We start from the raw sequence: 10,693 nt of genomic DNA, 5'->3' as shown, positions 1-10,693 counted from the left end.
ATTATATTTAACTTGTACCAATAGATTAGAGATTCAACTACACTAATCCTGATGCAATTAGGTGAATTTAAAAGGACTTTGAATCAATTTTATTTTCATGAAGATAGTAGTCTTGGAATGATTCTCACACTTTTCTATGGCCCTTATGTTCTTACCTCTATAAAAAGAATGCTTGATTTTAAATTCTGCCACCCCCAATATGGGAAATTGAGCACGCGCCCCCCGCCCCCGCAGCCCTCCTTTCCCTTGGTTCTGTGCTGAAAGTTGTTTAGAACAGACCCTGAAAATAGGAGACAAAAACTTCTGGTAGAGCCACACGGAACCTCTCCTCTCAGATCCTGGAGATCTGAGACCCCTTCACTTGCTCACTTAATCACCAGGTCTTGCTTGAGACAAAATGCTGGAACATAGAGCAGGGAGGCTGGAGTCCAGCATACACAGGCATTTTTGTGCAATGGCATGTAGTAAATTGTAAATGAAATCCTAGTTGCCCAATAATGCCCCGGTGTCTATCCTGCTGGGGTCTTTAGTAAATAGGAGTCATTGTTTGCCTTCCTGGCAAGCAGCGCTTGTGCTGTGAGTGGGTGAGACTGCTCTGGGGGCAGCAGAGTTAGGAGGCTGGAAATTACAATGAGGCCTGATCATCTCTGAACCACTAACCCAGGCAGATGGCATCTACTATCATTGGAACTTGGCAGATTTCCAACATATCCGTGTCCTTAATCTTGCGATCACTTAGGCATGGCATTTAGAAAGGGCTGGAATATTTGCGAGCTCCCTTTCAAGCCATAAGGTAGATCAGTAACATCACCCATAAAAATAACACCTGGAACTGAGGGAGACATCCTTCCCACCCACTGTCTTGGCAAGGTTTAAAATTTAAATATACTATTGCTATAAGTGTAGAATCTTAGAGTTGTAGAAACCTTAAAGATAATTGGCCCAATCTCCTGGCCAATGCAAGAGTTTCATCTGCACTCTGTCTGGGACAGAGGCCGCAGGCCAGTCACTAAAAAAGTTCATGTTTCTGTTTCTCTGGTGTGGAGCTGTCTGGGAGACAGCTGTCCATGCCTTCTTGGATGCAGGTGAGATCAGGTGGCTACTTCACACTAGTGGATGGAGTGGAAGTGACATGTGTCACTCAGGCCTGACTTGTTGCTGTGCACAGTCCTCTGGCTAGAAGCAGAGGACTCTAAGACCCCACAGTGTGACAGAACAGCAGAACGGGGGTGTGAGTTCTGTATCACTATTTGCAGGGTAGACACCTACTGACTATACCATGCTGGACATTATCAGGAACATACTTTCATAGTGTTAAGGCATGGACATTTTGGGCTTGGGTGTGTTACAGTTACTAGCAGTACCCTAGCTAGTGCACAGATGATCATCCAGTTAGTTCTGGAATATCTCATGCTGAAAAACTTACTGCTTTACAAAGTAGCCCACTCTATTTCTGGATTAATGGACCAGCATTCTTTATCATGAATCAAAATTCCCCTTCCCTCTACCTACCATGCACTGGCCTCAACTCTGCCACACACAATAATCCAAATCCCATTTTTTAGAAAAAGAACTTGTATTTTCAAAGGTTTGTATTTACGGATAGTTGAAATATAGCTTTATTATGGGAATACTAAAGGACTGGGAATGGTGTTATACACCCATTGCACCACTGAGCATTTGAATATCAGGATGTGACTAGATCAAGCTTATGGGTAAAACTGTAGGGAATGAATCATAGCCTCTAAGGATGAAATGCACAGGCTTCAATCTGAACTCCATCTACACCCTGCCACACTCACTCTGAGTCTCACTCATCTCCTTCAGCATTTCAGCAGAAGTCCATCTCTACAATGGCGTTGCAAACTCACTGCATTTCGGAGATGTCAGTTTTCAAAAAGCAAGGCTACGGTAATATTTTTGATCCTGTGTATTCTTCTAAAACCTTGCCCACACTCATCAGAAAGTGGAGTCTATTTCTCTGATTCTTTCTCTGGGTGTGCTCTTGTAACTGCCTTGAGGAACAGAATGCTGAGGAAGTGCCACTGGCTGCCCTCTGAGGCAAGATTGTAAAAATGAGACCTGGCTCACTCTCCAGGGTTGCGCCACCCTGGTGCTCAGTTAACATGGAAAGGCCAAATAACGGCGTCTGGCGAAGATCAACCAGCACTGACTGCAAGGCACACAGGCCTTCTGCGGACCCCCATATCCAGCCTTTGGGCTGAGTGGAAGAGAGATAAGCTGTTTCTACTGAGTCCTGCCCAAATGGCAGATGCATGAGCAAAATAAATAGCACCATAATTTTCAACTACCATGTTTTTGGGGTAGTTCTTTACACCACAAAAGACAACTGCAACATTTCACTCTGACATCCTGTGACAAAGCCATATAAATGCTGCTCCTGTTCTGGGTGTGTAAGAGCAGGCACGACAACACAGCTATCCCATGCCCACCAGATGATTTTCTGGCAAAGAGCAAACAAACAAAAAGAGGGCATTAGCTGCGGGGGTCAGCTTGCAGACCCTGACCCAAACGATGGATGAATGAAACATACACTGACACACATATACACTGTTTTGCCAGTCCTGCTGAGTGTCCAACTGCCTACACACCAAGAGAGGTTTGTCACTGCGGCCAGCCACTCAGCTGGGCTGGCAAAACAGAATATCTGTGTGTCAGTGTATGTTTCATTCATCTGTTGTTTGGGTCAGGGTCTGCGGGCAGACCCCTGCAGCTAATGCCCTCTTGTGAGGAGCAATACCTCAACTGGTGCCCTCTCTGAGGCGCACAATACCTCAATAAGTCATGATTTCAAATATTTGGAGAGCCATGTGGACAAGGGACCAGATTTCATTCCCAGTTGCTTAGAGAAGGGAAAATAGATAAAAGTTTCTGAAAGATGGACACAGGCCTGGTATGTGGAAGGACTTTCTAAGTCGTGGGATCCCATAATAAACCAGACTGTCATTTGAGGGGGTGAGGCTGGCAGTTCTCCATCACTGGCAATGTCTAGGCAGAGGTGGTGACCACCTGGCTGCAGGGGTAGTGGTGTGAAACCAGGATGGTTGAATGAGGGAAGTTTTAAATTTGACTCTGCGATTCTATAACTGACTTGCCTTTGCAGCATCCACCAGGCTTTTCTTGGAAGGCATTGTCCTAGGTGCAATGAGGCTCTGACCTGGCTTTTCAAGAAACATCTGAGAGCTTGGGAGGAGCTCTGGGGAAATGCTAAGACACTTTCTCAGGCGTGGAGTTCCTGGATAGAATGGCCACTGAGGCACGTGCAATGTTCAATATGCATTTTATTCTAGAAAGGTCTATGTATTTAACTACAGAGCAGAATGGACACAACTCTTGGCACATTCACAATCCATATCTCTCTCACAAGGAGGGGACCGCCATTATCCTGTCCATGAAACAGTCCCATTGCTCTTCCCCCAAGGTTGGTTATTCTACTTTAGCTCTATATCTTTCATAAATGATTTCACATTTTTCTAAAATACACGAGTATTATTTATAATTGACAATCTCCCCTTGGATGATTTAGGATATACTTCTGCCAAGACAAGAATTCAGATATTAAATATTATTCAATGTCAATTATGCTGTGATTATGCTGGAAGCTTTTTTTATATTCAATTTTCATTCATTCTGCTTATGACTGTAATTTAAATAAGGGATTTTCTTTATTGCATTAAATGTGTTATCAATGCAGTGCTATAGCTTAATAACTGTACCATGCATACAAGTTTAAGTATTTTCTAAGATCTTAAGCCAAATTAAAATAAAGTATATTATGTCTCCAAATTGGAGAAGAAAATTTATTATAATTCTTTTGAAGACTGCAAAAGAAAACACAGACAACTGCAGGATTATTTTTAATACTGAAAAAGATTTTGAAATATTTTCATCACAGTGCTATGGAAACTGCAGTTGGTAACAAGGAGATACCTCATCAGAGTAAAATGTACATTGCTTTAAGTTGAAAAAATTGCCATTGTTTATGAAGATTTTTATGGACCAAAAGAAATGTAATTGAATGATGTATCCCATGAATTTAAACAAATTCATATTCAAAATGTTCTTAATGTTCCAAGTAATCATTCAGGACTTCACCTGATCAGATTAAGAGAAGTCCAGATATTTGTCTTGGGTCCTCCCTCTGAATTGTCCAAGAACTATGCAGCCTGAAGGGGCTGGCTCCAAGGCCATGCAGAGTGGGAACTTCAGGATGTGACCACCCACTGGGCTCCTCATGGCATCCCTGCTCACTGCAGGCTACCTGTAGGGTGGAGTCACCCTGCCCAACTCATTTGTAAGAGGAGGGGGAGGGCCTCCCAGTATAGGCCCAGCTGGCCTGGCTCACCCTGCCAGGGGCCTGGATTCACTCTGTTTAACAACCAGGGCTTTGGTGGATGACCAGGGACTCTTCCAAGGGTCAGCCCCTCCCCTCAGGCCACCTGGAGCCCAAGGGCTTCCTCATAGGTGAATATGCCACATTAGCCTCGCATACTTAGCTGTGGTCCCCAAGGATGTAAGGTAGAGACGGACTTCCAGCCTCAGCCAAGTGCTCAGCCAGGTTGGCCTTCCCATGACCGCCCCCCACCCCCAGGGTATCAGACCAACCTGCACTTCTTCTTGGATGAGTGGGCACCTTGTGCTCTGGTGGCCTTTCCTTCCAGTTCACGTCCATCAAAAAGGCCTCCATGCAGTGAGCCGAGATCGCGCCATTGCACTCCAGCCTGGGCAAAAAGAGCGAAACTCCGTCTCAAAAAAAAAAAAAAAAAAAAAGAGAAAGCAGCCTCTAGATGAAGGGTTGAGGAGGCTGTGGAAACTGACTCACCACTGCTCAGCTTTGCATACCAAGAGGTACGGGAAGGAGGGGTCCTGTTGACTTACCCCAGGCAGCGGATACTTATTTCCCTCACATGTCGAAAGCCAAGGGGAACACTCAAGTACTTCTTCCTGGTACAGAGAAGCCCTGCTCCAGGTAACTGGCAGCTTTGTCTACACAGTAAAGAGGATGGCAACTCATGCAGTGCAGCTGTTGCAGGTTAAGAAGTGAAGTTCTGGCCGGGCACAGTGGCTCACGCCTGTAATCCTAGCACTTTGGGAGGCCGAGGTGGGCGGATCATGAGGTCAGGAGATTCAGACCATCCTAGCTAACATGGTGAAACCCTGTCTCTACTAAAAATACAAAAAAAATTAGCCGGGCAAGGTGGCAGGCGCCTGTAGTCCCAGCTACTCGGAGGCTGAGGCAGGAGAATGGTGTGCACCCGGGAGCTGGAGCTTGCAGTGAGCTGAGATCGCACCACTGCACTCCAGCCTGGCTGACATAGTGAGACTCCATCTCTCTCTCAAAAAAAAAAAAAAAAAAAAAAAAAAGAAGTGAAGTTCTACCTAACCGGGGACCTGGGTATCTGAAAATTAAAAAACAAAGTCTGAATTTTAACTCCTTTCTAGGAATAAAAAAATTCTTCACTTGCACTGATGATATTTACACTGCAATTACTTAGAAAAAATACCTGCAATTAACTGCTTTAAAAGGTTAAATAAGTGCACAGCATCTATTTCTCAAACTTAAGAACTTTCCTCTGTCACCCACTCTGTCATGGGAATGGCAACATTTGTGGAGCACTAAATCACATCTGTAAAGCATTTTGCAACCTGCAGATGGAGAGTGTTCTGAGCAGCTCAGTGACTGATGAGACCCCCTGCGCACGTTCCTCCTGATCCTCTGTCCTCTGCTTAGCAAGTGGGAAAGACTTTCCTGCAGTTTCCAGAGTAAAAACCAGGGGTTACTCTTCTCCCTGGAGGCTTCATCTATCACCTCCAGGATTCACACCAGGATATCACCCCAGATTCACACCCCCAGCCCTAACCTCCCTCTGGAGCTCTGTTTGAATCACATCTCTAACTGCCAGACATCTGTACCTCCCTGCCTGCCAGCACCTCTAACTTATGTGGCTAAAATAAAACTTCTCCTCCTGCTACCTCTGGCATCTAATCAGTGGCTGAGGAGGCTATCTTTTTTCATGTGTGTATTCGGCAGGTGTCTACTGAGTACCTGCTGGTGTAAAGTACTGTGCTTGCTAGTGGGGAGGATACAAGCTTGAATCTGCTACTCAAGGAGCTCAGGTTCAAGAAAGCGAGACAAGGCAACTGTGCTACATGGGAGCAAGGGTTCAAGTCAGGATGAGAAGAACAGATGTGGTTTCAGAAGGGATTCAGGAGGGAACACGCTTTTGTTGAAAGAAATTTACAGGTAGTGAGTGCTCATTGTTTGCTCAGTATTTTCCACACTGCTGTGGTTTCCCAGAAGCAGATCTTAAGAGAAGGATTTGCGGGCAAGTAGTTTATTTGGGAGGGGACCCTAGGAAACATCAACAGGGATTGGAAAGAGAAAGGAAGCGCCAGCCAATCAACAGCTTCACTGTGGGCAAGTTAGCTTGGGTGAAGCTTAACCCTGCTGGGGTACAGTGTAAAGCTATCCCTCCCGAGGGGCAGGAGAGCTGTCATCTGCCATTGCCGAAGACTGCCCCTGGTGTTTGGAGCCTGTGCATGTGGGCACAAGCCCAGAGGTGTTGGGTAGCAGGGATAAGAGGATTCAAGTGTGGCTTGACAGCCTCCACTGTATGGGTTTGGTCTTACTAAAGCCCCCATCAACACAGTAATTTAGGCCAGCTGTGGTGGCTCATGCCTATAATCCTAGCACTCTGGGAGGCCAAGGTGGGAGGACCACTTGAACCCAGGAGTTTGAAACCAGCCTGGGCAACATAGCAAGGCCTAGTCTCCACAAAAATTAAAAAAATTAGCCAGACATGGTGGCATGTGCCTGTGGTCCCAGCTACTCAGTAGGCTGAGGTGGGAGGATCCCTTGAGCCCAGTAGTTCCAGGCTACAGTGAACCATGATTGTGCCACTGCACTCCAACCTGGGTGAAAGAGGGAGACCCTGTTTCTTTCACACCCACACACACACACAAAACCCAAAGCCCAAACCAAACAATAAACAAGATAATGTAACACCGTGGTGTTTAATTCCTCTCACCTCAAGTTGTGTCTTAGGCAGCCTTGGTAACTTGCACAGTGATGGTGAACTAGTAACAGGAGAAATAGGCTTGAACTCACGCCTGGTGGACTATGTAGCCCACAGTTGTGTCTGACATCACACAGCTGGGAGATCATGGAAGACTGCAGGGGGGAGGAGGCATCAGAGAGGAGTGGCGAATGCGTGTGCCATCCTTAGAGTGCAGGTATCAGCCATGGCTCAGAGGTAGTGACATCTTCATATCCATCTCCCTCTGGGTGCTAACTAGACAGGTGCCCTGAGCTCTCATCACCCTCTTTTGCTCTTTCCCAAGCCTTGTGTCATCCCAACTCAGCCTGCCTGCCTGCCTTCCTTCCTTCCTTCCTTCCTTCCTTCCTTCCTTCCTTCCTTCCTTCCATCCTTCCGTCCCTCCCTCCCTCCCTTCCCCTGAAGCACGGTGCTCCCTGGAGCTTTGCCCCAAGCATGCCTTTCTCTCTCCTCCATGGATGAAAGCATTTGCTGCCCTGGGTCTTCCTACTGCCTATATGCGGATGAATTCAAGTCTGTATTTTTAGCTCTGGTCTTATTCATGAGCTCCAGGGTTTGGGTGGATGTAAAATATAGATTCAAGTCCCCCACTTTGGATGCAAGTCTTGACTATTCCACTCAGTAGCAATGTGACATTGCATTGGTTACATATTCCCTCTCTGCCTCAATTTCCTCACCTGTGAAATGGAGGTACCACATTAATACTTGCCTCATAGGCCTGGGTGGTGGAAGAACGAGTTCACCAGGACAGACAGCATGGTGCTGTGGCTGGCTGCCAGTTCTCCCCCATGGCTGCACCTGTTTTGGACAGTTCCATCCTGCCCTTCTAGAATGCCAGTGCTTCAAGGGAAGGGCTAGGACCTTGCTGGTATACAGTTGGTGCTCAATTTATAGGTTGTTGAATGAACTCCCATGGACATAACTGAAACCAAGGTTCTTAGCACTGGACTCTCTACTCCTATGTTATTTTCTTTTCAGTTTTATTTATTTATTTATTTATTTATTTATTTATTTATTTATTTATTTTTGAGACAGTCTAGCTCTGTCGCTCAGGCTACAGTGCAGCGATGCAATCTCAACATGCTGCAGCCTCCACCTCCCAGGTTCAAGCGAGTCTCATGCTCAGTCTCCCGAGTAGCTGTGATTAAAGGCACATGCCACCACATCTATTTAATTTTTTTTTTTTTTGAGACAGAGTCTCGCTCTTGTTGTCCAGGCTGGAGTGCAATGGCACAATCTCGGCTCATTGCAACCTCCACCTCCTGGGTTCAAGCGATTCTCCTGCCTCAGCCTCCCAAGTAGCTGAGGTTACAGGTGCCCACCACCACGTCCGGCAAATTTTTGTATTTTAGTAGAGACAGGGTTTCACCATGTTAGTCAGGCTGGTCTCGAACTCCTGACCTCAGGTGATCTGCCCGCCTCGGCCTTCCAAAGTTCTGGGATTACAGGCGTGAGCCACCGTGCCCGGGCTAATTTTTTTTATTTTTAGTAAAGACAGGGTTTCACTATGTTGGCCAGGCTGGTCTCGAACTCCTGACCTCAGGTGATCCGCCCGCCTCAGCCTCCCAAAATGCTGGGATTACAGGCATGAGCCACCGTGCCCGGCTGCAGTTTTATTTTTAAAATTGTGGGAAAATGCATAACATAAAAGTGACCATTTTACCCATTTTAAAGTGTACAGTTCAGTGGCATTAAGTGGATTTGCTTTGTTGTCATCCTGTGTTAGTTTTTAACCAGTAACTTCCAATCTTGTGTCTCCCTGTATCAGATTTCTTCTTGCCCCAAATGAGCACATTTAGGGTTGCCTGACTAAACCTTCCTCAACCCCACACCGTGCAATGCCTGGTGGAGATCCTCCCGGGTTCTGCAACTATAGCTGCTGTTCAGTGCAGTGATGATTGTCTCGTATAGAGGGGCTTCGTTGATCGTAAATAATGTGTATCAATTTGGGTTCCCAGTTGAAAACAACAAAAATGGACTCTGGTTGATTTAACGAAAAAGAAACTAAGGAAATGAAATTGGGAAATCCATAGGATCAACAGCAAGGCCAGGAAAGCAGTGGAGGCTACAGCCCAGGCTCACCAGGCAGTCATGTCAGGAGTTGGCCTGTTGCCAAGGCGTGCCCCTACTCTGAGATGCTACAGGCTGCAGGCACTGCTGCTGCCGGCCACCTGCCCCACAGCGGCTGAACTCTCAGTGCTTCCTCTGCCCTCGTCCCTCCACCTCTCAGAGTGTGGTGGGGGAGGGGCAGCTTTTGACTGGTGGAGCCCGTCACATTCCCACACCTTAGCAGAGTTGGGTGGGGGTTAGAATTATCTATCACCACGTGGAGCATCTTCGAAATCTAAAAAGAAGTTCAAATTTTGGGCAGCCAAAAACCTGACATACAGCTGTCCAGTCCTGTTTCCTCTGAGCTTTTTCTCCTTTGGACAGACGCCCTGTGTTCCTTCAACTGAAACTCATGGATGAGGCCTCTGGATCCCTTACCACATTGTTGTTAATTTTTGGTACCCAGAACTGGAAGTAATCTCGCAAGTTTGAGGTACAATGGGATTTTTTTTTCCAAACCCTGACCGCCCCCCACCTTAACTTTCATGAAGGCATCTGAAGATTTCATTACTTCTCTAGTCAGCCATACTACATAGATGACTCATGTTGGCTCATACGATGCTTGTGGTCAACTGAAATCCCCAGATCTTTTTAGGAATGGCTGTAAAGCCAGGTCTTCTCAATTATGTACTTATATAATTGGCTTATTGAACGTGCAAATTTAACCGAGTAACATAAGACTGTATTAGTAATACTTCAACTATTTAGTTCACACCCTTAAATTCCCTCACACTGTAGCATAGTGTACTTGGCTACTTCAACCAGAAGTTGCAAACTGGCGGTCTGTGGGCCAATTTGACCACACATTTATTTTGTTTGGCTAATATGGTGGTTTTTGAGAACTGAATCGGTTGCCAACTGTTGAACATTAGGAGATGTCAGGTAAAAAGCAGCACTTCCAACTTCTCTTGAAAGGTATGAAGATCTAGCAACATTTGGTCTTCATTCCCCCAGGGCTGGAGCTGGGCAGCAGCTACTTCCTCTGAAGGGTGCAGACAAAGCTCACTGCAGTCCCCACCAGGCCCTATTGCCTGGGGTTGACCCTGCTTCTTTAATTTCATGCCCTGCCCAGTCACTGTGGACATCTGGGTGCATAGTCTGTGTGTCCTGTGGGTGCTGGTTATGGCAGGGGCAAAAGGGGTAAAGTGGAGGCAGAAGAAAGCTGGGAAAGGTGGGCTTCAGTGGCTCTCTCTTGCTCTTGTCTGTCTTGGGTCGTGCAAGATAAATATGTACTGAGGGCAGAGATGTGGCGGTGAGCTTCTGGCACGGGCATCTGTGGTTCTGACTGCCCAGCATAGCAATTCTTCTGGAAATTCTCACTTCTCCTGTGTGACTACAGAGAGTGCTTCCAGGTTTCAGATGATCCTGCTCCTGTGGCCAAGGCACACAGGTCTGAAGAGTGACCACTGGTCCATGCTAGTGATAGAGTTTTGGGACTTCCAGGAGTGGCTGATGTTGTTGGAAGAAAGGCTCATGGAACTTTGACCAAGTTTTCTGTCATGTGGGTT

This window comes from Hylobates moloch, unplaced genomic scaffold (genome assembly GCF_009828535.3).
Source record: "Hylobates moloch isolate HMO894 unplaced genomic scaffold, HMol_V3 SCAFFOLD_15, whole genome shotgun sequence".
NCBI classification, from domain to species: Eukaryota; Metazoa; Chordata; class Mammalia; order Primates; family Hylobatidae; genus Hylobates; species Hylobates moloch.
Note: the sequence above shows the minus strand (reverse complement) of the source record.